We start from the raw sequence: 26,253 nt of genomic DNA, 5'->3' as shown, positions 1-26,253 counted from the left end.
CGCCTAGTCGCCTGCTCCGTTGGATGCGGCGCATGTCCAGCAGCCCGCAGGGCCAAACTGTGAGTCGAATGGTCGCCGAATGGCGAATCCCGAGCGCCTCCGCCGCCCCGTTTGGTCGCCGGCGGCTAGCCGCCGGTGCGCTGACGTGGCCACCTAGTTAGGGCTAACACACGGGCCCCACCGGTTTAGTTAATCAGCTAACGAAATTAGTTAGAACTAATCCAACCCCGCGGGACCCACGCGTCAGCTTTGACCTTGCTGACGTGGCCTTTGACCGGCCCCACACGTCAGTGACTCATGCCAGCGGTGTGTCACTGACCAGTGGGCCCCACTGGTCAGGTTTGACCTGGCCAGTCACAGTTGACCTGATGACATCACTCTTATGTCATGTTGACGCAGTAAAACCTTTTCTGGATTTTAAATAAATCTAAATGATTTATTTTTTTTTAGAAAATATCCAAAACTTTGAAAAATTATAGAAATTAATCTATAACTCCAAATAAGATAAATTATATATGAAAAATTATCAGAAAAATTCAAGGAATCTGTTTATGGCAATTGCATGCATGTTTGAACAACCTAGGGTTGCTGTACAGGGCAATTTGCATAAATGACATTTAAATAAGCACATATGGAGTTTGAATTTGAACCCTTGGTTCAAACCAACTTCATTTAATATGGTTGCTAGTTGCATTAGCTCAATCAACAGCATATTGCCATGACATTATCATGCATCATAATTGTTGCATTGCATTGATTGTGTCCCTCTTTGTTTGCCGGTATTTGTCCCCTCTCGATAGACGTGGTTCCGACGACGAGTTCGATGAAACGGATGAAGAACTATACTATCTTCAGAAGTGCCAGGCAAGCAAAACCCCCTTGTTCATTTCGTTACAATCCCACTCTCTCGCTCCTGCTCTCTTTTACCGCATTAGGACAACAACGATTCAACTGTTACATGTTGCGGTAGTTGAACCCCTTCCCTCTGCATGACCTGTCATTGCCACAGTAAATAGATGAAACCCACTAGCATGAGTAGGAGTTGTTTGAGCCCTGATGTGCCTACTCATTCATGCTTGTTTGTCATGCCTGCTATTGCTTAGAGTTGAGTCAGGTCTGATTTATCGGGGATGAATCTAAGGTGTGTAAACATGTCCTACTGTTGAGAGCTAAGTATGTGAACACGATTTGGTAAAGGTAGCGGTGAGAGGCCATGTAGGAGTACTTGGTGGGTTTTCTCATTGAAACCGTCCTCAGCAACTGAGTTCTATGTTTGTGATCCATGAACAGCTACTACCACTCATTGGGATCCTTAATTGACCCTCTCGGCTTCTTAATCACCCTAGTACTTTGTCCAGGAGTTGCAACTAGTTTCTTGTGTTTGTAGGTTATGTGTTGGCGGCTGTGCGTAGCGCTGACACTAGGGGTGGGCTATGTTGAGGTAGATACACCATGGCACGGTGTACCGGGCGCCCGTTTGGTGTCTCGGGAACCCCGTTCACATCGTTCGGGGCCGTATGTGGAAATCTCGGCCGGACTCCCTGTGGATGGAACCTGAATAGGCGATAAACCTGGACTAGAGACTTAGGTGTTTAGGTAGGCCGTGGCCGACACCCTCGTTGGGCTTCCGCTTGAGGGTTGCCGAGTACATGTCGTGTAAACGACGGTAAGTGGTGGGAGCGTGTGTGAAGAAGTACACCCCTGCAGGATTATCATTATCTATTCGAATAGCCAGATTCCTCGGATATGGAAACTTGGACCCCTTGCACAGTTCATAGACAAGTGAAAGTGGTTACTCTAAAACTCGCAAGATAAGCGTGAGTGCTATGGATGGCGTTCTCGCAGGGAGACGGGAGCGGATTCATAGTGGTGTATTGATATGGTGAATTTGTGGAGTTGTGTGCGCCACCTCAAACGAGTTGCTTGCAGTCGTAGTTCAGGTTAGCCACTGAGTCAAAGCTGGCTTGCTACAGTTAAACTCCACCACCCCCTTTGTTGATACCGATGCATATGTAGTTAGTTCTGGTGTAAGTCTTGCTGAGTACAATTGTACTCACGTTTGCTTAAATTATGTTTTTGCAGAGAGGCTTCAGTCTCGCTAGTAGTTCCGCGTGGACTTCGACGTTTAGCTTGCTACCTCAGCTACGATCTTGTGCCCTCGGCAGGATCTGGTAGATAGTCAGGCTTCTTAGCCTTTTTCATTTGTACATGTCTGTACTCAGACATGTTAAGCTTCCGCTTGTGCCTTGATTTGTATGCTATGTTTGTTGGGTCATGAGACCCATGTTTGTAATATCCCGCTCCCCGGAGCCTAAGGATTAAATACTTGAGTTGTAGAGTTATGTTGTGATGTCATGTTGTATTTACACATATCGAGCATATTGTGTGTATGATTGAAATGCTTGGTATGTGTGGGATCCGACAACCTAGTTGTTTATCCTTGGCAGCCTCTCTTATGGGGAAATGTAGTCTAGTGCTTCCATGAGCCATAGTAGTCCGCTTCAGCCCGGTTCACCGGAGTCCTGCTAGCCCAGCACTACTGCTCAGGACACTTGACTGGCCGGCATGTGTTTCACTTCGTTCCTGTGTCTGTCCCTTCGGGGAAATGTCACGCGGTGACATCCGGAGTCCTGCCTAGCCTGCTACAGCCCGGGTTCCCGGAGTCCTGTTAGCCTAGTGCTACAGCCCAGATTCACTCACTGCTGACCGACATGCTCGATGTGATTCATGTATGCCTGTCCCCATAGGTTAGTGCCGCTTTGGGTTCACGACTAGCCATGTCGGCCCGGGTTCTCCGTCATATGGATGCTAGCGACAATATCATATACGTGAGCCAAAAGGCGCAAACGGTCCCGGGCCATGGTAAGGCGACACCCGTGGGAATACCGTGTGTGAGGCCGCAAAGTGATATGAGGTGTTACCGGCTAGATCAATGTGATTTGGCATCGGGGTCCTGACATATTTTAGGGTTTTGAAGAAAAGGAATATCAAAGGGAGTCCAAACGGAATGAAACCTTTGGGAACGTGATTTTCTCGCCGAACATGATCCAGGAGACTTGGACCCTACGTCAAGACACAAAAGAGGAGGCCACGAGGTAGGGGGCGCGCCTAACCCCGCAGGCGCACCCTCCACCCTCGTGGGCCCCCTATTGCTCCACCGACGTACTCCTTCCTCCTATATATACCTACGTACCCCCAAACGATCAGATACAGAGCCAAAACCCTAATTCCACCGCCGCAACCTTCTGTATCCACGGGATCCCACCTTGGGGCCTGTTCCGGAGCTCCGCCGGAGGGGGCATTGATCACGGAGGGTTTCTACATAATCACCATAGCCCCTCCGATGAAGTGTGAGTAGTTCACCTTAGACCTACGGGTCCATAGTTATTAGCTAGTTGGCTTCTTCTCTCTTTTTGGATCTCAATACAATGTTCTCCCCCTCTCTTGTGGAGATCTATTCGATGTAATCTTCTTTTTGTAGTGTGTTCGTTGAGACCGATGAATTGTGGGTTTATGATCAAGTCTATCTATGAACAATATTTGAATCATATCTGAATGTTTTTATGTATGATTAGTTATCTTTGCAAGTCTCTTCGAATTATCAGTTTGGTTTGGCCTACTAGATTGACCGTTCTTGCAATGGGAGAAGTGCTTAGCTTTGGGTTCAATCTTGCGGTTTCCTTTCCCAGTGATAGTAGGGGCAGCAAGGCACGTATTGTATTGTTGCCATTGAGGATAACAAGATGGGGTTTTCATCATATTGCATGAGTTTATCCCTCTACATCATGTCATCTTGCTTAAGGTGTTACTCTGTTTTCATTAACTTAATACTCTAGATGCATGCTGGATAGCGGTCGATGAGTGGAGTAATAGTAGTAGATGCAAGCAGGAGTCGGTCTACTTGTCCCGGATGTGATGCCTATATACATGATCATACCTAGATATTCTCATAACTATGCTCAATTCTGTCAATTGCTGAACAGTAATTTGTTCACCCACCGTAGAATACTTGTGCTCTCAAGAGAAGCCACTAGTGAAACCTATGGCCCCCGGGTCTATCTTCATCATATTAATCTTCCAATACTTAGTTATTTCCTTTGCTTTTTTACTTTGCTTTTATTTTACTTTGCATCTTTATCATAAAAATACCAAAAATATTATCTTATCATATCTATCAGATCTCACTCTCGTAAGTGGCCGTGTAGGGATTGACAACCCCTTATCACGTTGGTTGTGAGGATTTATTTGTTTTGTGCAGGTACGATGGACTCGCGTGTAGCCTCCTACTGGATTGATACCTTGGTTCTCAACAACCGAGGGAAATACTTACACTACTCCGCTGCATCATCCCTTCCTCTTCGGGGAAAAACCAACGCAGTGCTCAAGAGGTAGCAAGAAGGATTTCTGGCGCCGTTGCCGGGGAGTCTATGCAAAAGTCAATATACCAAGTACCCATCACAATCCTTATCTCCCGCATTACATTATTTGCCATTTGCCTCTCGTTTTCCTCTCCCCCACTTCACCATTGCCATTTTATTTGCCCTCTCTCTCTATACTCCCTATCTTTTCCCGTTCACCTCTTTTTCGTTTGCTTGTCGTTGTGGCTAGTCCCTTATCTGCTCCTTTGTCTCCCGATTTTTAGGTTCTTCACTTCAAACAAAGGCAAGGAGAAAATTTAAAAGATGCTTGGTTTAAATTGATGGAATCTTATCGTAATTGTACCCTAGAGGTAAATTTTAGAATTTTGCTTCGCAACTTCTATGTTGGACTAAATATGTCTCATAGACAACTTTTGGATGCTAAAGGCAATTTTATTGAAATTGATCCCAGTATTGCGCATGAAATTATAGAAGGTATAGTAGGAACTATACCTCAACAAAAGGGGCCTCATCATGCCCAAGAGGAAACGCAAGTTTTTGAGAAAATTTGCGAAGTAACCAAGATTTTACAAAAGTCTCTTGAACCTCTTAAAACCGTTAGCGGGAATCTCCACCGCATGAATATGTTGATTACCCTTTGCAATAAGCGGTTGGATTCGTTAGATCTAAAAATTTCAGAATATGAAGGGAAACGTAAAGAACCTCCCAGATTCGAGCTTGATTCCGCTAAAAAGTTGAAAACCAAAGATGGCAATACCTAGATCTATCGTTGCTTTTTATGCCTAGCTAGGGGCGTTAAACGATAGCGCTTGTTGGGTGGCAACCCAATTTTATTTTTATTCCTTGCTTTTTGCTCCCATTTAGTAATAAATAATTTATCTATCCTCTATTTAGGTTGTGTTTTTTGTGTTTAATTAGTGTTTGTGCCAAGTAGAACCGTTGGGAAGACTTGGGGAAAGTCTTGATATCTTGCTGTAAAAAACGGAAACTTTAGCGCTCACGCGAACTGCTGCCATTTTTATTTGGAAAGTGCCATTTAGTTAATTATTTTTGCAGATGATTAATAGATAAATTCCTTTCGTCCAGAAATTTATTTTAGAATTTTTGGGGTTACAGATCTTGCGCTAGCTACAGATTACTATAGACTGTTCTGTTTTTGACAGATTCTATTTTTCGTGTGTTGTTTGCTTATTTTGATGAATCTATGGCTAGTAAAATAGTTTATAAATCATAGATAAGTTGGAATACAATAGGTTTACCACCAATATAAATAAATAATGAGTTCATTACAGTAACTTGAAGTGGTCTTTTGTTTTCTTTCGCTAACGGAGCTCACGAGATTTTCCACTTTAAGTTTTGTGTTGTGAAGTTTTCAAGTTTTGGGTAAAGATTTGATGGATTATGGAACAAGGAGTGGAAAGAGACTAAGCTTGGGGATGCCCATGGCACCCCCTATATAATATAAGGATACCTAAAAGCCAAAGCTTGGGATGCCCCGGAAGGCATCCCCTCTTTTCGTCTTCTATCGGTAACTTTACTTGGAGCTATATTTTTATTCACCACATGATATGTGTTTTTCCTGGAGCGTCTTGTATGATTTGAGTCTTTGATTTTTAGTTTACCACAATCATCCTTGCTGTACACACCTTTTGAGAGAGCCATACATGATTTGGATTTTCTTAGAATACTCTATGTGCTTCGCTTATATCATTTGAGTTATATAGTTTTGCTCTAGTACTTCACTCATATCTTTTAGAGCACGGTGGTGGATTTGTTTTATAGAAACTATTCATCTCTCATGCTTCACTTAGATCATTTTGAGAGTCTTAAATAGCATGGTTATTTGCTTAAATCATCCTAATATGCTAGGTGTTTAAGATTAATAATTTTTTTCTTATGAGTGTTTTGAATACTAAGAGAAGTTTGATGCTTGATGATTGTTTTCAGATATGGAGGTAATAATATCAAAGTCGTGCTAGTTGAGTTGTTGTGAATTTGAGAAATGCTTGTGTTGAAGTTTGCAAGTCCCGTAGCATGCACGTATGGTAAACGTTATGTAACAAATTTGAAACATGAGGTGTTATTTGATTGTCTTCCTTATGAGTGGCGGTCGGGGACAAGCGATGGTCTTTTCCTACCAATCTATCCCCCTAGGAGCATGCGCGTAGTGCCGAGGTTTTTGATGACTTGTAGATTTTTGCTATAAGTATGCGAGTACTTTATGACTAATGTTGAGTCCATGCATTATACGCACTCTCACCCTTCCATCATTGCTAGCCTCTTCAGTACTGTGCATTGCCCTTTCTCACATTGAGAGTTGGTGCAAACTTCACCGGTGCATCCAAACCCCGTGATATGATACGCTCTTTCACATATAAACCTCCTTATATATTCCTCAAAACAACCACCATACCTACCTATTATGGCATTTCCATAGCAATTCTGAGATATATTGCCATGCAACTTTCCACCATTCCGTTCATCATGACACATTCATCATTGTCATATTGCTTATCATGATCATGTAGTTGACATAGTATTCATGGCAAAGCCACCGTTCATAATTCTTTCATACATGTCACTCTTGGTTCATTGCATATCCCGGTACACTGCCGGAGGCATTCCTATAGAGAAATATCTTGTTCTAAGTATCGAGTTTTAATCATTGAGTTGTCAATAAATAGAAGTGTGATGATCATCATTAATAGAGCATTGTCCCAAAAAAAAGAGAAAGGCCAAATAAAAAAAGAGAAGCTAAAAAAAGAGAGAAGGGACAATGCTAATATCTTTTTCCACACTTGTTCTTCAAAGTAGCACCATAATCTTCATGATAGAGAGTATTTTGTTTTGTCACTTTCATGTACTAGTGGGAATTTTTCATTATAGAACTTGTCTTGTATATTCCAACAATGGGCCTCCTCAAGTGCCCTAGGTCTTCGTGAGCAAGAAAGTTGGATGCACACCCACTTAGTTTCTTTTGTTGAGCTTTCATACATTTATAGCTCTAGTGCATCCGTTGCATGGCAATCCCTACTCCTTGCATTAACATAAATCGATGGGCATCTGCATAGCCCATTGATTAGCCTCGTTGATGTGAGACTTTCTCCTTTTTTGTCTTCTCCAGATAATCCCCATCATCATATTCTATTCCACCCATAGTGCTATATCCATGGCTCACGCTCATGTATTGCGTGAAAGTTTATAGGTTTGAGATTACTAAAGTTTGAAACAATTGCTTGGCTTGTCATCAAGGTTGTGCATGATGAGAGCATTCTTGTGTGACGAAACTGGAGCATGACTAAACTATATGATTTTGTAGGGATGAACTTTCTTTAGCCATGTTATTTTGAGAGGACATAATTGCTTAGTTAGTATGCTTGAAGTATTATTATTTTTATGTCAATATGAACTTTTATCTTGTATCTTTCAGATCTGAATATTCATACCACAATTAAGAATAATTACATTAAAATTATGCCAAGTATCACTCCGCATCAAAAATTCTGTTTTTATCATTTACCTACTCGAGAACGAGCAGGAATTAAGCTTGGGGATGCTTGATACGTCTCCAACGTATCTATAATTTTTGATTGCTCCATGCTATATTATGTACTGTTTTGGACATTATTGGGCTTTATTATCCACTTTTATATTATTTTTGGGACTAACCTATTAACCGGAGGCCCAGCCCAGAATTGCTGTTTGTTGGCCTATTTTAGAGTTTCGAAGAAAAGGAATATCAAACGGAGTCAAAACGGAATGGAACCTTCGGGAACGCGATTTTCTCGTCGAACATGATCTAGGAGACTTGGACCCTACGTCAAGACACAAAAGAGGAGGCCATGAGGTAGGGGGCGGGCCTTCCCCCCAGGCACGCCATCCACCCTCGTGGGCCCCCTGTTGCTCCACCGACGTACTCCTTCCTCCTATATATACCTACGTACCCCCAAACGACCAGATACGGAGCCAAAACCCTAAATCCACCACCGCAACCTTCTGTATCCACGAGATCCCATCTTGGGGCCTGTTCCGGAGCTCGGCCGGAGGGGGCATCGATCATGGAGGGCTTCTACATCATCACCGTAGCCCCTCCGATGAAGTGTGAGTAGTTCACCTCAGACCTACGGGTCCATAGTTATTAGCTAGTTCACCTCCGATGTAATCTTCTTTTTGCGGTGTGTTTGTTGAGACCGATGAATTGTGGTTTTATGATCAAGTCTATCTATGAACAATATTTGAATCTTCTTAGAATTCTTTTATGTATGATTGGTTATCTTTGCAAGTCTCTTCGAATTATCAGTTTGGTTTGGCCAACTAGATTGATCTTTCTTGCAATGGGAGAAGTGCTTAGCTTTGGGTTCAATCTTGCGGTGTCCTTTCCCAGTGGCAGTAGGGGTAGCAAGGCACGTATTGTATTGTTTCCATCGAGGATAACAAGATGGGGTTTTCATCATATTGCATGATTTTATCCCTCTACATCATGTCATCTTGCTTAAGGCGTTACTCTATTTTCACTAACTTAATACTCTAGATACATGCTGGATAGCGGTCGATGAGTGGAGTAATAGTAGTAGATGTAGGCAGGAGTCGGTCTACTTGTCCCGGGCGTGATGCCTATATACATGATCATACCTAGATATTCTCATAATTATGCTCAATTCTGTCAATTGCTCAATAGTAATTCATTCACCCACCGTAGAATACTTATGCTCTCGAGAAAAGCCACTAGTGAAACCTATGGCCCCTGAGTCTATCTTCGTCATATTAATATTCCAATACCTAGTTATTTCCTTCACTTTTTACTTTTTTATTTTACTTTGCATCTTTATCATAAAAATATCAAAATTATTATCTTATCATATCTATCAGATCTCACTCTCGTAAGTGGCCGTGTAGGGATTGACAACCCCTTACCGCGTTGGTTGCGAGGATTTATTTGTTTTGTGCAGGTACAAGGGACTCGCGCGTAGCCTCCTACTGGATTGATACCTTGGTTCTCAAAAACTGAGGGAAATACTTACGCTACTCTGCTGCATCATCCCTTCCTCTTCGGGGAAAAACCAACGCGGTGCTCAAGAGGTAGCAAGTATCCACAGAAATCATTTTCGGGTTGCTACCACATGCACATTACGAGAATATAGTTCAATCAAAATGATAATAAACCATGATAATGGTATTGAAACTAGAATCAATGAGAGATGTGCGGAACTCGGGTTGTGTAAATCGTAGCTCCGGTCTCCATTCACCCTTAACCTGCTTGATGAACTTTTTCCAAACCCTCCCGGCAAAGAAAATGATGACTTGATATCAGGAAATGAAAGAAACTTGTTGATATAGTGCAATAATGATTAAACTTACTTTTGGAGCATTTTGATCATGTCCGCATACTCCGTAGCCTCTTTACGTGTCGAGTCCAACATAGTTATTGCTCCCTCGTCAAGCGTATTGGCTAGCATAATACAGTGCAACCTGCGCACGCATAATTGAAAGAATTTGTCAAATTCAACGTAGATCGAGTCAATTCCAATGAAGTCATGATTATCTTTAATTCCCACCAAGATACTGCCCGTCCCATCCTTGCAGGCATCTGCTACTTCTTGAGTTTGCGTTGGTTTTCCCTTGAAGAGGAAAGGGTGATGCAACAAAGTAGATAAGTATTTCCCTCAGTTGATGAGAACCAAGGTATCAATCCAGTGGGAGATACAAGAAAGTCCCTAGTAGATGTACCTACACAAATAATCGAACACTTGCACCCAACGCGATAAAGGTGTTGTCAATACCTTCACGGTAACTTGCAAGGATGAGATCTGATGGAGATAGATATAAAAGATTACTAAAATCATAATTAAAATAAATGTAAATAAATTCCAGCAAAGTATTTTTGTGATTCTGGGTTTATAGATGTGAAAATATAATATGGAAAATAGACACGGGGGCCATAGGTTTCACTAGAGGCTTATCTCTTCAAGGAAAATAATACGGTGGGTGAACAAATTATTGTCGAGCAATTGATAGAAAAGCGCATAGTTATGATGATATCCAAGGAAATTATTATGAATATAGGCATCACCTCTGTGTCAAGTAGACCGAAACGATTCCGCATCTACTACTATTACTCCACACATCTACCAACTCCTGTCTGCATCAAGAGTATTAAGTTCATGAAGAACAGAGTAACGCATTAAGTAAATGACATGATGTAGAGCGATAAACTCAAGCAATATGATGAAAACCCCATCTTTTTATCCTGGATGGCAACAATACAATACATGCCTCGCTACCCCTACTTTGTCACAGGGTGAGGACACCGCAAGATTGAACCCAAAACTAAGCACTTCTCCCATTGCAAGAATTACCAATCTAGTTGGCCAAACCAAACCCATAACTCGAAGAGACTTACAAAGATATAAAATCATGCATATAAGAATTCATAGAAGATTCAAATAATATTCATAGATAATTTGATCATAAATCCACAATTCATCGGATCTCGACAAACACACCGCAAAAGAGTATTTCATCGAATAGATCTCCATGAAGATCATGGAGAACTTTGTATTGAAGAACATAGAGAGTGAAGAATCCATCTAGCTACTAGCTATGGACCCGTAGGTCTGAGGTAATCTACTCACGCTTCATCGGAAGGGCAATGGTGTTGATGTGGAAGCCCTCTGTGATCGATTCCCCCTTCGGCGGATTGTCGAAAAAGGCCCCAAGATGGGATCTCACGGGAATAGAGGCTTGAGGTGGCAAAAAGGTATTTTCATGGCACTCTCTGGTATTGGGGGAACATATGTGAATTTATAGGTGAAGATTTAGGGTTGGAGGAGCTACGGGTGGCCCACAAGCCAATGCCCCCCTCCCCCCCCGTCCACTGGGGCGCGCCCTGGTGGCTTGTGGCCTACCCGTAGGTCTTCTAGCCTCTTCTCCAAGCCTACTGGGTTCCTTCTGGTCGAAGAAAAACCAGCATAAAATTGTATTCCGTTTGGACTCCATTTGATATTCCTCTCCTGCAATACACAAAAACAAGGAAAAACAGAAACTGGCACTAGGCACTAGGTTAACTAGATGATACCCCGCGCGTTGCTGCAGGACTTTTTAGTTTCGATCAGTAGATTCAAAGAAAAGCAGATACTTTATAAATAAAAAAATAAAATATGGCTTGAAATGTTGAACAATACATTTACATTTCAAATGTTTATGTTAGAAATCAAATGGAATATTGATATTTACATTTGAAATTTTGAAACAAAAGGAGATTACTTTCGAAATCCAATGGAACTAATATATTTCCACAAAAACATAAAGAGATTCATTAGTAACAGGAACATATTGATGGGGAACGTAGTAATTTCAAAAAATTTCCTACGCACACGCAAGATCATGTGATGCATAGCAACGAGAGGGGGGAGTGTGATCTACATACCTAGTAGATCGACAACGGAAGCGTTTGGTTGATGTAGTCGTACGTCTTCACGGCCCGACCGATCAAGCACCGAAACTACGGCACCTCCGAGTTTTAGCACACGTTCAGCTCGATGACGATCCCCGGACTCCGATCCAGCAAAGTGTCGGGGAAGAGTTCCGTCAGCATGACGGCGTGGTGACGACCTTGATGTACTACTGCAGCAGGGCTTCGCCTAAACTCCGCTACAATATTATCGAGGACTATGGTGGCTGGGGTGCCGCACACGGCTAAGGAAAAGATCATGTGGATCAACTTCTATGTGTCTGGGGTGCCCCTGCCTCCGTATATAAAGGACTAAAGGGGGGAGGCTGGCCGGCCAAGGAGGGCGCGCCAGGAGAGTCCTACTCCCTCTGGGAGTAGGATTCCTCCCCCCCCCCCCCAATCCTAGTTGGAATAGGATTCGCGGAGGGGGGAAAAGAGAGAGAGGGGCCGGCCCCCTCTCCTTGTCCTATTCGGACCAAGGGAGGGGAGGGGCGCGCGGCCCATGAGGGGCTGCCTCTTCTCTTTTCCACTAAGGCCCATCATGGCCCATATAGCTCCCGGGGGGTTCCGGTAACCTCCCGGTACTCCGGTAAAATCCCGATTTCACCCGGAACCCTTCCGATATCCAAACATAGGCTTCCAATATATCAATCTTTTATGTCTCGACCATTTCGAGACTCCTTGTCATGTCCTTGATCACATCCGGGACTCCGAACAACCTTCGGTACATCAAAATGCATAAACTCATGATATAACTGTCATCGTAACCTTAAGCGTGCGGACCCTACGGGTTCGAGAACAATGTAGACATGACCGAGACACGTCTCCGGTCAATAACCAATAGCGGTACCTGGATGCCCATATTGGCTCCTACATATTCTATGAAGATCTTTATCGGTCAGACCGCATAACAACATACGTCGTTCCCTTTGTCATCGGTATGTTACTTGCCCGAGATTCGATCGTCGGTATTCCAATACCTAGTTCAATCTCGTTGCCGGCAAGTCTCTTTACTAATTCTGTAATACATCATCCAGCAACTAACTCATTAGTTGCAATGATTGCAAGGCTTAAGTGATGTGCATTACCGAGAGGGCCCAAAGATACCTCTCCGACAATCGGAGTGACAAAACCTAATCTCGAAATACGCCAACCCAACTTGTACCTTTGGAGACACCTGTAGTACTCCTTTATAATCACCCAGTTACGTTGTGACGTTTGGTAGCACCCAAAGTGTTCCTCCGGTAAACGGGAGTTGCATAATCTCATAGTTATAGGAACATGTATAAGTCATGAAGAAAGCAATAGCAACATACTAAACGATCGGGTCCTAAGCTAATGGAATGGGTCATGTCAATCTGATCATTCACTTAATTATGTGATCCCGTTAACCAAATAACAACTCATTGTTCATGGTTAGGAAACATAACCATCTTTGATTAACGAGCTAGTCAAGTAGAGGCATACTAGTGACACTTTGTTTGTCTATGTATTCACACATGTATTATGTTTCCGATTAATACAATTTTAGCATGAATAATAAACATTTATCATGATATAAGGAAATAAATAATAACTTTATTATTGCCTCTAGGGCATATTTCCTTCAGTCTCCCACTTGCACTAGAGTCAATAATCTAGATTACACAGTAATGATTCTCACACCCATGGAGCCTTGGTGCTGATCATGTTTTGCTCGTGGAAGAGGCTTAGTCAACGGGTCTGCAACATTCAGATCCGTATGTATCTTGCAAATCTCTATGTCTCCCACCTGGACTAGATCCCGGATGGAATTGAAGCGTCTCTTGATGTGCTTGGTTCTCTTGTGAAATCTGGATTCCTTTGCCAAGGCAATTGCACCAGTATTGTCACAAAAGATTTTCATTGGACCCGATGCACTAGGTATGACACCTAGATCGGATATGAACTCCTTCATCCAGACTCCTTTATTTGCTGCTTCCGAAGCAGCTATGTACTCCGCTTCACATGTAGATCCCGCTACAACGCTTTGTTTAGAACTACACCAACTTACAGCCCCACCGTTTAATGTAAACACGTATCCGGTTTGCGATTTAGAATCGTCCGGATCAGTGTCAAAGCTTGCATCAACGTAAACTTTTACGATGAGCTCTTTGTCACCTCCATATACAAGAAGCATATCCTTAGTCCTTTTCAGGTATTTCAGGATGTGCTTGACCACTGTCCAGTGATCCACTCCTGGATTACTTTGGTACCTCCCTGCTAGACTTATAGCAAGGCACACATCAGGTCTGGTACACAGCATTGCATACATGATAGATCCTATGGCTGATGCATAGGGAACATCTTTCATATTCTCTCTATCTTCTGCAGTGGTCGGGCATTGAGTCTTACTCAACTTCACACCTTGTAACACAGGCAAGAACCCTTTCTTTGCTTGATCCATTTTGAACTTCTTCAAAACTTTGTCAAGGTATGTGGTTTGTGAAAGTCCAATTAAGCGTCTTGATCTATCTCTATAGATCTTAATGCCTAATATGTAAGCAGCTCCACCGTGTTCTTTCATTGAAAAACTCTTATTCAAGTATCCCTTTATGCTATCCAGAAATTCTACATCATTTCCAATTAGTAATATGTCATCCACATATAATATCAGAAATGCTACAGAGCTCCCACTCACTTTCTTGTAAATACAGGCTTCTCCAAAAGTCTGTATAGAACCAAATGCTTTGATCACACTATCAAAACGTTTATTCCAACTCCGAGAGGCTTGCACCAGTCCATAAATGGATCGCTGGAGCTTGCACACTTTGTTAGCTCCCTTTGGATCGACAAAACCTTCTGGTTGCATCATATACAACTCTTCTTCCAGAAATCCATTCAGGAATGCAGTTTTGACATCCATCTACCAAATTTCATAATCATAAAATGCGGCAATTGCTAACATGATTCGGACAGACTTAAGCATCGCTACGGGTGAGAAGGTGTCATCGTAGTCAATCCCGTGAACTTGCCGAAAACCTTTTGCGACAAGTCGAGCTTTGTAGACAGTAATATTACCGTCAGCGTCAGTCTTCTTCTTGAAGATCCATTTATTTTCAATTGCTCGCCGATCATCGGGCAAGTCAACCAAAGTCCATACTTTGTTCTCATACATGGATCCCATCTCAGATTTCATGGCTTCAAGCCACTTTGCGGAATTTGGGCTCACCATCGCTTCTTCATAGCTCGTAGGTTCATCATGATCTAGTAGCATGACTTCCAGAACGGGATTACCGTACCACTCTGGTGTGGATCTTACTCTGGTTGATCTACGAGGTTCAGTAGTATCTTGTTCTGAAGTTTCATGATCATCATCATTAGCTTCCTCACTAATTGGTGTAGGTGTCACAAAAACAGTTTTCTGTGATGTACTACTTTCCAATAAGGGAGTAGGTACGGTTACCTCGTCAAGTTCTACTTTCCTTCCACTCACTTCTTTCGAGAGAAACTCCTTCTCTAGAAAGTTTCCGAATTTAGCAACAAAAGTCTTGCCTTCGGATCTGTGATAGAAGGTGTATCCAATAGTCTCCTTTGGATATCCTATGAAGACACATTTCTCTGATTTGGGTTCGAGCTTATCAGGTTGAAGCTTTTTCACATAAGCATCGCAGCCCCAAACTTTCAGAAATGACAACTTTGGTTTCTTGCCAAACCACAGTTCATAAGGCGTCATCTCAACGGATTTTGATGGTTCCCTATTTAACATGAATGCGGCCGTCTCTAGAGCGTACCCCCAAAACGATAGCGGTAAATCAGTAAGAGACATCATAGATCGCACCATATCTAGTAAAGTACGATTACGACGTTCGGACACACCATTACGCTGTGGTGTTCCGGGTGGCGTGAGATGCGAAACTATTCCACAATTTTTCAAATGTACACCAAACTCGTAACTCAAATATTCTCCTCCACGATCAGATCGTAGAAACTTTATTTTCTTGTTACGATGATTTTCAACTTCACTCTGAAATTCCTTGAACTTTTCAAATGTTTCAGACTTATGTTTCATTAAGTAGATGTACCCATATCTGCTTAAATCATCTGTGAAGGTGAGAAAATAACGATATCCGCCACAAGCCTCAATATTCATCGGACCACATACATCTGTATGTATGATTTACAACAAATCTGTTGCTCTCTCCATAGTACCGGAGAACGGCGTTTTAGTCATCTTTCCCATGAGGCACGGTTCGCAAGTACCAAGTGATTCATAATCAAGTGGTTCCAAAAGTCCATCAGTATGGAGTTCCTTCATGCGCTTTACACCGATATGACCTAAACGGCAGTGCCACAAATAAGTTGCACTATCATTATCAACTCTGCATCTTTTGGCTTCAACATTATGAATATGTGTGTTACTACTATCGAGATTCAACAAGAATAGACCACTCTTCAAGGGTGCAAGACCATAAAAGATATTACTCTTATAAATAGAACAACCATTATTCTCTGATTTAAATGAATAACCGTCTCGCATCAAACAAGATCCAGAAATAATGTTCATGCTTAACGCTGGCACCAAATAACAATTATTTAGGTCTAATATTAATCCCGAAGGTAGATGTAGAGGTAGCGTGCCGACTGCGATCACATCGACTTTGGAACCGTTTCCCACGCGCATCGTCGCCTCGTCCTTAGCCAATCTTCGCTTAATCCGTAGTCCCTGTTTCGAGTTGCAAATATTAGCAACAGAACCAGTATCAAATACCCAGGTGCTACTGCGAGCATTAGTAAGGTACACATCAATAACATGTATATCACATATACCTTTGTTCACCTTTCCATCCTTCTTATCCGCCAAATACTTGGGGCAGTTCCGCTTCCAGAGACCAGTCTGCTTGCAATAGAAGCACTCAGTTTCAGGCTTAGGTCCAGGTTTGGGTTTCTTCTCTTGAGTAGCAACTTGCTTGCCGTTATTTTTGAAGTTCCCCTTCTTCTTTCATTTGCCCTTTTTCTTGAAACTAGTGGTCTTGTTGACCATCAACACTTGATGCTCCTTCTTGATTTCTACCTCTGCAGAGTTCAGCATCGCGAAGAGCTCAGGAATAGTCTTATTCATCCCTTGCATATTATAGTTCATCACGAAGCTCTTGTAGCTTGGTGGCAGTGATTGGAGAATTCTGTCAATGACGCAATCATCTGGAAGATTAACTCCCAGTTGAATCAAGTGATTATTATACCCAGACATTTTGAGTATATGCTCACTAACAGAATTGTTCTCCTCCATCTTGCAGCTATAGAACTTATTGGAGACTTCATATCTCTCAATCCGGGCATTTGCTTGAAATATTAACTTCAACTCCTGGAACATCTCATATGCTCCATGACGTTCAAAACGTCGTTGAAGTCCCGATTCTAAGCCGTAAAGCATGGCACACTGAACTATCGAGTAGTCATCAGCTTTGCTCTACCAGACGTTCATAACATCCGGCGTTGCTCCTGCAGCAGGCCTGGCACCCAGCGGTGCTTCGAGGACGTAATTCTTCTGTGCAGCAATGAGGATAATCCTCAAGTTACGGACCCGGTCCGTGTAATTGCTACCATCATCTTTCAACTTTGCTTTCTCAAGGAACGCATTAAAATTCAACGGAACAACAACACGAGCCATCTATCTACAAACAAGCATAAACGAGCAAGATACTTATCAGGTACTAAGTTTCATGATAAATTTAAGTTCAGTTAATTTACTTAAAGAACTCCCACTTAGAAAGACATCCGTCTAATCCTCTAAGTGATTACGTGATCCAAATCAACTAAACCATGTTCGATCATCACGTGAGATGGAGTAGTTTCATTGGTGAACATCATTATGTTGATCATATCTACTATATGATTCACGCTAGACCTTTCGGTCTCCGTGTTCCGAGGCCATATCTGTATATGCTTGGCTCGTCAAGTATAACCTGAGTATTCCGCGTGTGCAACTGTTTTGCACCCGTTGTATTTGAACGTAGAACCTATCACACCCGATCATCACGTGGTGTCTCAGCACGAGGAACTTTCGCAACGGTGCATACTCAGGGAGAACACTTCTTGATAATTAGTGAGAGATCATCTTATAATGCTACCGTCAATCAAAGCAAGATAAGATGCATAAAAGATAAACATCACATGCAATCAATATAAGTGATATGATATGGCCATCATCATCTTGTGCTTGTGATCTCCATCTCCGAAGCATCGTCGTGATCACCATCGTCACCGGCGTGACACCTTGATCTCCATCGTAGCGTCGTTGTCGTCTCGCCAAGCTTGTGCTTCAACGAATATCGCTACCGTTTAGTGATAAAGTAAAGCATTACATCGCGATTGCATTGCATACAATAAAGCGACAACCATATGGCTCCTGCCAGTTGCCGATAACTCGGTTACAAAACATGATCATCTCATACAATAAAATTCAGCAGCATGTCTTGACCATATCACATCACAACATGCCCTGCAAAAACAAGTTAGACGTCCTCTACTTTGTTGTTGCAAGTTTTACGTGGCTGCTACGGGCTTAAGCAAGAACCAATCTTACCTACGCATAAAAACCACAATGATAGTTTGTCAAGTTGGTGCTGTTTTAACCTTCGCAAGGACCGGGCGTAGCCACACTCAGTTCAACTAAAGTTGGAGAAACTGTCACCCACAAGCCACCTCTGTGCAAAGCACGTCGGGAGAACCGGTCTCGCGTAAGCGTACGCGTAATGTCGGTCTGGGCCGCTTCATCCAACAATACCGCCAAACCAAAGTATGACATGCTGGTAAGTAGTATGACTTATATCGCCCACAACTCACTTGTGTTCTACTCGTGCATATAACATCAACATATAAAACCTAGGCTCGGATGCCACTGATGGGGAACGTAGTAAATTCAAAAAAATTCCTACGCACACGCAAGATCATGTGATGCATAGCAACGAGAGGGGGGAGTGTGATCTAGATACCTAGTAGATCGACAACAGAAGCGTTTGGTTGATGTAGTCGTACGTCTTCATGGACCAACCGATCAAGCACCGAAACTATGGCACCTCCAAGTTTTAGCACACGTTCAGCTCGATGACGATCCCCGGACTCCGATCCAGCAAAATGTCGGGGAAGAGTTCCGTCAGCACGACGGCGTGGTGACGATCTTGATGTACTACTACAGCAGGGCTTCGCCTAAACTCCGCTACAATATTATCGAGGACTATGGTGGCTGGGGCGCCGCACACGGCTAAGGAAAAGATCACGTGGATCAACTTCTGTGTGTCTGGGGTGCCCCTGCCTCTGTATATAAAGGACTAAAGGGGGGGAGGCTAGCCGGCCAAGGAGGGCGCGCCAGGAGAGTCCTACTCCCTCTGGGAGTAGGATCCCCCCCCCCCAATCCTAGTTGGAATAGGATTCGCGGAGGGGGGAAAAGAGAGAGAGGGGCCGGCCCCCTCTCTTGTCCTATTCGGACCAAGGGAGGGGAGGGGCGCGCGGCCCATGAGGGGCTGCCTCTTCTCTTTTCCACTAAGGCCCATCATGGCCCATATAGCTCCCGGGGGGTTCCGGTAACCTGCCGGTACTCCGGTAAAATCCCGATTTCACCCGGAACCCTTCCGATATCCAAACATATGCTTCCAATGTATAAATCTTTATGTCTCGACCATTTTGAGACTCCTCATCATGTCCTTGATCACATCCGGGACTCCGAACAACCTTCGGTACATCAAAATGCATAAACTCATAATATAACTGTCATTGTAACCTTAAGCGTGCGGACCCTACGGGTTCGAGAACAATGTAGACATGACCGAGACACGTCTCCGGTCAATAACCAATAGCGGGACCTGGATGCCCATATTGGCTCCTACATATTCTACGAAGATCTTTATCGGTCAGACCGCATAACAACATACGTCGTTCCCTTTGTCATCGGTATGTTACTTGCCCGAGATTCGATCGTCGGTATTCCAATACCTAGTTCAATCTCGTTGCCGGTAAGTCTCTTTACTCGTTCTGTAATACATCATCCCGCAACTAACTCATTAGTTGCAATGCTTGCAAGGCTTAAGTGATGTGCATTACCGAGAGGGCCCAGAGATACCTCTCCGACAATCGGAGTGACAAAACCTAGTCTCGAAATACGCCAACCCAACATGTACCTTTGGAGACACCTGTAGTACTCCTTTATAATCACCCAGTTACGTTGTGACGTTTGGTAGCACCCAAAGTGTTCCTCCGGTAAACGGGAGTTGCATAATCTCATAGTTATAGGAACATGTATAAGTCATGAAGAAAGCAATAGCAACATACTAAACGATCGGGTGCTAAGCTAATGGAATGGGTCATGTCAATCTGATCATTCACTTAATGATGTGATCCCATTAATCAAATAACAACTCATTGTTCATGGTTAGGAAACATAATCATCTTTGATTAACGAGCTAGTCAAGTAGAGGCATACTAGTGACACTTTGTTTGTCTATGTATTCACACATGTATTATGTTTCCGGTTAATACAATTTTAGCATGAATAATAAACATTTATCATGATATAAGGAAATAAATAATAACTTTATTATTGCCTCTAGGGCATATTTCCTTCGCATATTCCTCTCCCCAAGTAGCTATGTTGACTGTAAGAGCATTGAAGTCATTCGAGCACACTTGCTTACCCTAGAGTCGCTTCAAATGAGGTATTTGTTCACCTAAAAAAATCTTCAAATTTGTGTTGTCAAATCTTAACAACTGAAAAAAATGAATTATGGGCATAAGAATTAACTATGGGCATATGATAGTAGAGGGAAAGCATGTGAGCAGTCAGCTAAGATATATGTTTCAAACATTGAGAGACATCATGAATACATTAACATAGTTCTTAAAATTGCTAGGGAAGCTGTACTGTAAATAAATAGAACAAAATTTTATTTGTTTATACTGGAATCATAACTTTTTCTGAAAGGCTTATAGTTGTAGTTTCTACTTTGCCTGAAAATTTCCTAATTAGATGATTTTATCTTTCGTATTCCTTGCAAAACAACAATAAGAAGTTGGGCTGTACTTGGCATTCTTGATTCTTCGAATAAACTGAAATGGGAGAATAGACTCTTCATATTTACTCTGAATATTTTGGTTCATAGCCGCTCCATTAAGATTGCTGCAAGATCTCTTAGGAACGCAAGGCACGACGGGGAGACAAAAGTGTGCTTCGGCAACTGTAAGGAAAGTATTAATTATGAACTATGTACGACATCCCATAGAGCTAGGGAAACAACTTGCAGTGCTCAATGGTTGCTAGACAATCTGATGTTGTATTTTTGTTTTATTTTTTATAGTGGGCATGAAAAGGAATTGTGAAACTCAAGCCCTCCATGTACCATAACCACCAATGTTTTGTTGTTCTGATGTAGGAAATCAGGTAGCACAGTTTAACAATAATCCTGAAGAAAAATCAATAAACATGAATCAAATAGGATAACCTCACATTAAGTAGCAAATAATGCAAATACTCATTCATCCGCCAACAGAGAGCAAATAAATAGCATGGCAGGCTAATTTGAGTGATAAAATAGAGGATTAAGGTAAGAGAGTAGTTACCTCGCCACGTACAAATCCTGGGTGCAATCCAAGGAAAGATAGTAGTATGGAGTCAACAATTGTCTATGATACGCAAGTCGACATGGATCTTTATGGCGCGTCCACAACAACCTGAAGGAACCACGTCATGAAACGCTTCATCGGTGCTCAAGGAGCGTTGAGTTGACGCCTCCTGCTAGTAATTCATATTGTGAAAACAAATGTACTCCAGAATCATTGTTTCTGATAAAATCATGTATTGTAACCCTGTAATATCACTTATCGGACGTAAAGATGTATAGAGATAAGAAGAAATTGTGTTCATTAACATCGTATAACAAATTTAGAATGGACAGCCAAGGGCATGCTTCAAATCTGGCTCTGCCCCTGATCTTCACGGTGAAAGAATGTGACCACCATGGCTACACCTCTATGTCATAGATTTCAGCAATAAGGCACTTGCAGCTTCTATCATATGTACTGTACTTTTAATAAGTAATAGCTGAACCATGATGTGCGTTCTATAGACTTCTGTTAAAACTTGATTCTTGACTTAAAATTGACAACTACTGAAAGTGATCCAAGAAATGAACCGAATGATGTAGGTTACCAAACTATTTATCAAAAAGGTACTACTTGTGAGATTGATCACGAGATCCTACATTTCCAATAGCTAGAATAATCAAGAGAAGAAACTTCACTAACGTAATAGGCAAAGATCGCAGCAGTGGTGAACAGGGGGCTGATGAACCTTTTTTGTAAGTAGATGACGACAGCGAGTGATGTGACGGTGGCCGACTGCGACGATGGCATCCCCCGGACCCCATTAGCTGCTTCGTGTCCAACCGATTGTCTTTGTACCTACACACACGTATCCCGTGAGCCAGAGCTCAGGTCGAGCCGGCAGCAAATGCCGATGTACGGCGGTTGAGGTGTGAGAGCACGTACCAATGATGAAGATCTTGATGGACTGGTTGATGCCGAATAGGGTTAGGTAGGAGAAGAAAGGTGACGCCGCGGGCAGTATGAACACCCTATCGCAGACGTCCACCCATGCTGGAAGATGATGTGAAAAGGATGAGCTAAGGTGGGGCAGATTTTAAAGGGGAATTCTTCAGTTTCTTGTGCAAATCGTGGGAAGAGGAAATGTAGCGTCAATCATCAATTACCTGCAGCGGAAGGGTTTTTTCTTATCTTTTCTGTGGGCCATTTGGAACATTAGGCTGCAAAAGGTTTGAAGCAATGGGCTGGGTAGGTTGGCGTGAGCAAATAGTGCATTGACCCAACGATTTAAGCGCGAAGAAAAGAGCAAGATGAAACACCACCTGGAAACGAACGCAAGCAAAAAATCATAGACATCAGATGAAGAACAAACCATCCTAAATACAATAAGGGGAAGACATGCTCACCTTAACTGGGCATTGATAGGGACGTTACTGTGAGCTTCTTCCTCCGAGCTAATCCCACTGCTGGAACGGAGGCTGATCGCGGCAGGGAAGGCGAGGCCGGCGGCACGAGGAGCCACTGGAGGGCCTTCTCAGGGATGCTCCCGTCAGGCCATGGGCATCGCAGCGGCGAGTAGGCGGGAGGAGGGTACGGTGGTAGACCAGCGAGGCGCGAGCTGCTCCTTCCCGAGCCATCCGACAGGTGCTGCTCGGGATGCTCCCATCAGGCCATGCCCATGGCGTCGGCGAGGAAGAGGGCAAGGGGGGCTTGGGGAATGGTCGCATCCACCGCATCATCCTGCTGGTTCCCGCAGGAACTTGGGCGGACGATGGGAATGGCTGCGTCCGGAGCGCCGCCGCCGCTAGGAGGATCAGGAGCCGAGGAAGGGGATAAGGAGGTGGCTCTGACCACCAGCGACGAAGGCTGGCAAGCGGGAGGAGGAGCCCAAGGCGATGCGAATGGCAGGGTCCGGACTCCGGAGCGCTGCCGCCGCGAGGACGATTCGGGGCACAGGAAGGGGGTGAGGAGGGAGGCTGGCGGCGGGTGGAGGAGCCCGAGCAGGGCGTGAGGAAAGATTGGGGCATATTTTGTTTTTTCTTTCACGGAATATGACATCAGGAGGTGGGACTTCATGAAGGTGTGACGTGGCTTCACGTGATTGGATGCTGATGTGTCTCTGTTGCATGTTGAGATAAATCAAGTAGTGGGGGTGAACTTCTTAAGTATATAGGATAGGTTAGTCCCAAAAATAATATAAAATGGCATATTAATGCATATAAAACATCCAAAATAGATAATATAATAGCATGGAACAATTAAAAATTATAGATACGTTGGAGATGTATCAAGCATCCCCAGCTTAATTCCTGCTCTTCCTCGAGTAGGTAAATGATAAAAACAAATTTTTTGATGTGGAATGCTACCTAACATATTTATCCATGTAATATTCTTTACTGTGACATGAATGTTCAGATTCATAAAAATGAAAAAAAGTTTGATATTGACATAAAAACAATAATACTTCAAGCATACTAACAAAGTAATCGTGTCTTTTCAAAATAACATGTCCAAAGAAAGTTATCCCTATAAAATCATATTGTCTGGCTATGCTCCATCTTCCCCATACAAAGTATTTAAATCATGCACAACCCCGATGACAAGTCAAGAAATTGTTTCACACTTTTTATTTTCTCAAACTTTTTCAACTCTCGCGCAATACATGAGCGTGAGCCATGGATATAGCACTACAGGTGGAATAGAATATGGTGGAGGTTATGAGGAAAAAGGAGAATATAGTCTCACATCAACTAGGTGTATCAACGGGCTATCGCGATGCCCATCAATAGATATCAATGTGAGTGAGTAGGGATTTCCATGCAACGCATGAACTAGAGCTATAAGTGTATGAAAGCTCGAAAAGAAACTATGTGGGTGTGCATTCAACTCGCTTGCTCACAAAAACCTACGGGGAATTGAAAAAGCCCATAATTGAAATATACAAGCCAAGTTATATAATGAAATATTCCCACTAGTATATGAAAGTGAAAAATGGGAGACTCTCTATCATGAAGATCATGGTGCTACTTTGAAGCACAAGTGTGGTAAAGGATAGTAGCATTGTCCCTTCTCTCATTTCTCTTTTTTCCTATTTTTTTACTTTTCTCTTTTTTTCTTTTTTTTGTTGGGCATCTTTGGCCTCTTTTTTTAGTAAGGATTTACTAGTCGTTAACCCGTGCTGCTGCACGGGCTAGTTAATTAGGGAGACATGCAACAACAGAAGTACCAATGTCATTTTGATATTTCTTTATGTTTGAAATTATAGGGAATTATGATCTTCATATCAATGTACTGAGTGGTCTCAGGCACATTAAATTAGTAGTCTTCATGTCAATATTTTTTGGCACAGACTGGCGATCATATGATCTTTGAGTATGGATCTGAGTATATTTTTATGGCGCCCACAACATATCCAGCCGCTACCTTTTTTCTCAAAATCAGGCATAAACTCTTTTCTTTTACCATGAGGCTTGATATACATCTTTTTTGTACGTGCATGAATCTTCATCATTTTTGGCGGGATCGAGATGTGGACTCTTTTTATTCACACGCCTGAGATCTTCATATCTGTACATGTATTTATTTGGCACATTATTTTTATTTTCACAGAACTTAGACATGCGTGTTGGAGACTCTTTTTTAGCTGGGAGACTCATTTTTCTAGGTGTGGGGAAAAGGCACGTTCATTTTGTTTCTATAGAATTTAGATCTGGGCGTTGGGGACTATTTTGTAGTACGTGAATTTTTTTTATTGAGGCAAATCTTCTAATAGATCTACCTCAGTCCTTTTTAAAATCTGGCCTAGATTTGTTTTTAACCGTGAGGGTTGAAGTCCCTCTTTTTTTGAACCTGCATGGATTTTCATTTTTTATTTGATTGGGATGTGGACTCTTTTAACGTGATGAGGCTAAAAGAGTTTTTTTTTAGGATCTCTATGGGACTCTTTCGTATGTGGGGAAAAAGAACGCTATTTTTGTTTCTACAGAAGTGACGTGGTCGTTCGGGACTCTATCCATGTGCTCTTTAATATTAGATCTGAAGCGTCTATTTTCTCTGATACAACTTGAGGCATTACGGGCATCCAATGGCTATAGTTTTCGGAATTACAGATCTGACGGTTAATTAGTTAGCTTTTCTAGGATTAACGTGAAGTCTCGTATGGAGCCTCCCGTGCAATGCACAGGCTAGAGTGGAAAATGTTTTATAAGGATCAAATTTTTAAGAACTCACAAAATAACATATAGTAGAAAAGAAAATTAATTAGAATGTAGAGTAGCGAACCTTAAATAAATGTAAAGTGTATTTCTCAAATTAACTATTGATGGCACTTAATATTGAAATACAATATAATACAAAATAAATGAAATCTCTTCTATTCTTGGCTTTGACAACAAATAATCTTTCCATGTACGCAATTTACTATGAAATATTTCATGTTAAATCTAATTAGAATCTGAATAATATAGTACCATATTTACTGATGCCACTTTGTAATAGACATGAGAAGGTATTTATTTCAGTTCCCAGACTTTGTCATAGTCTTATTGAAAACAAATTTAGACAGGGGTTCAAACATTATGATGACATGAAGATATGATTTACTAAACTGATTTGGTTCCATTTCACTCAAGAATTGCTATATATACATGGTGACCTTTTGAGATTACTATGGCACGAAATATGCATCACCTAATAAACATAATTCGATATGCCTCGTGAATCACCACGCTAACATTTTTGGGTTTACTCGGATATCTTATTCACAGCCAACTGGTCTTTTCAAGCTAGGCAACCCCCTTGAAATCCAGCAACTAAAATATGGCACGTATATATAATCACTACATGAAAAAATTAAGATACTCATAAGTAACG

The sequence above is a fragment of the Triticum dicoccoides genome, chromosome 7B, assembly GCF_002162155.2.
Source record: "Triticum dicoccoides isolate Atlit2015 ecotype Zavitan chromosome 7B, WEW_v2.0, whole genome shotgun sequence".
Classification (NCBI taxonomy): Eukaryota; Viridiplantae; Streptophyta; class Magnoliopsida; order Poales; family Poaceae; genus Triticum; species Triticum dicoccoides.
This window is presented reverse-complemented; position numbering follows the sequence as displayed.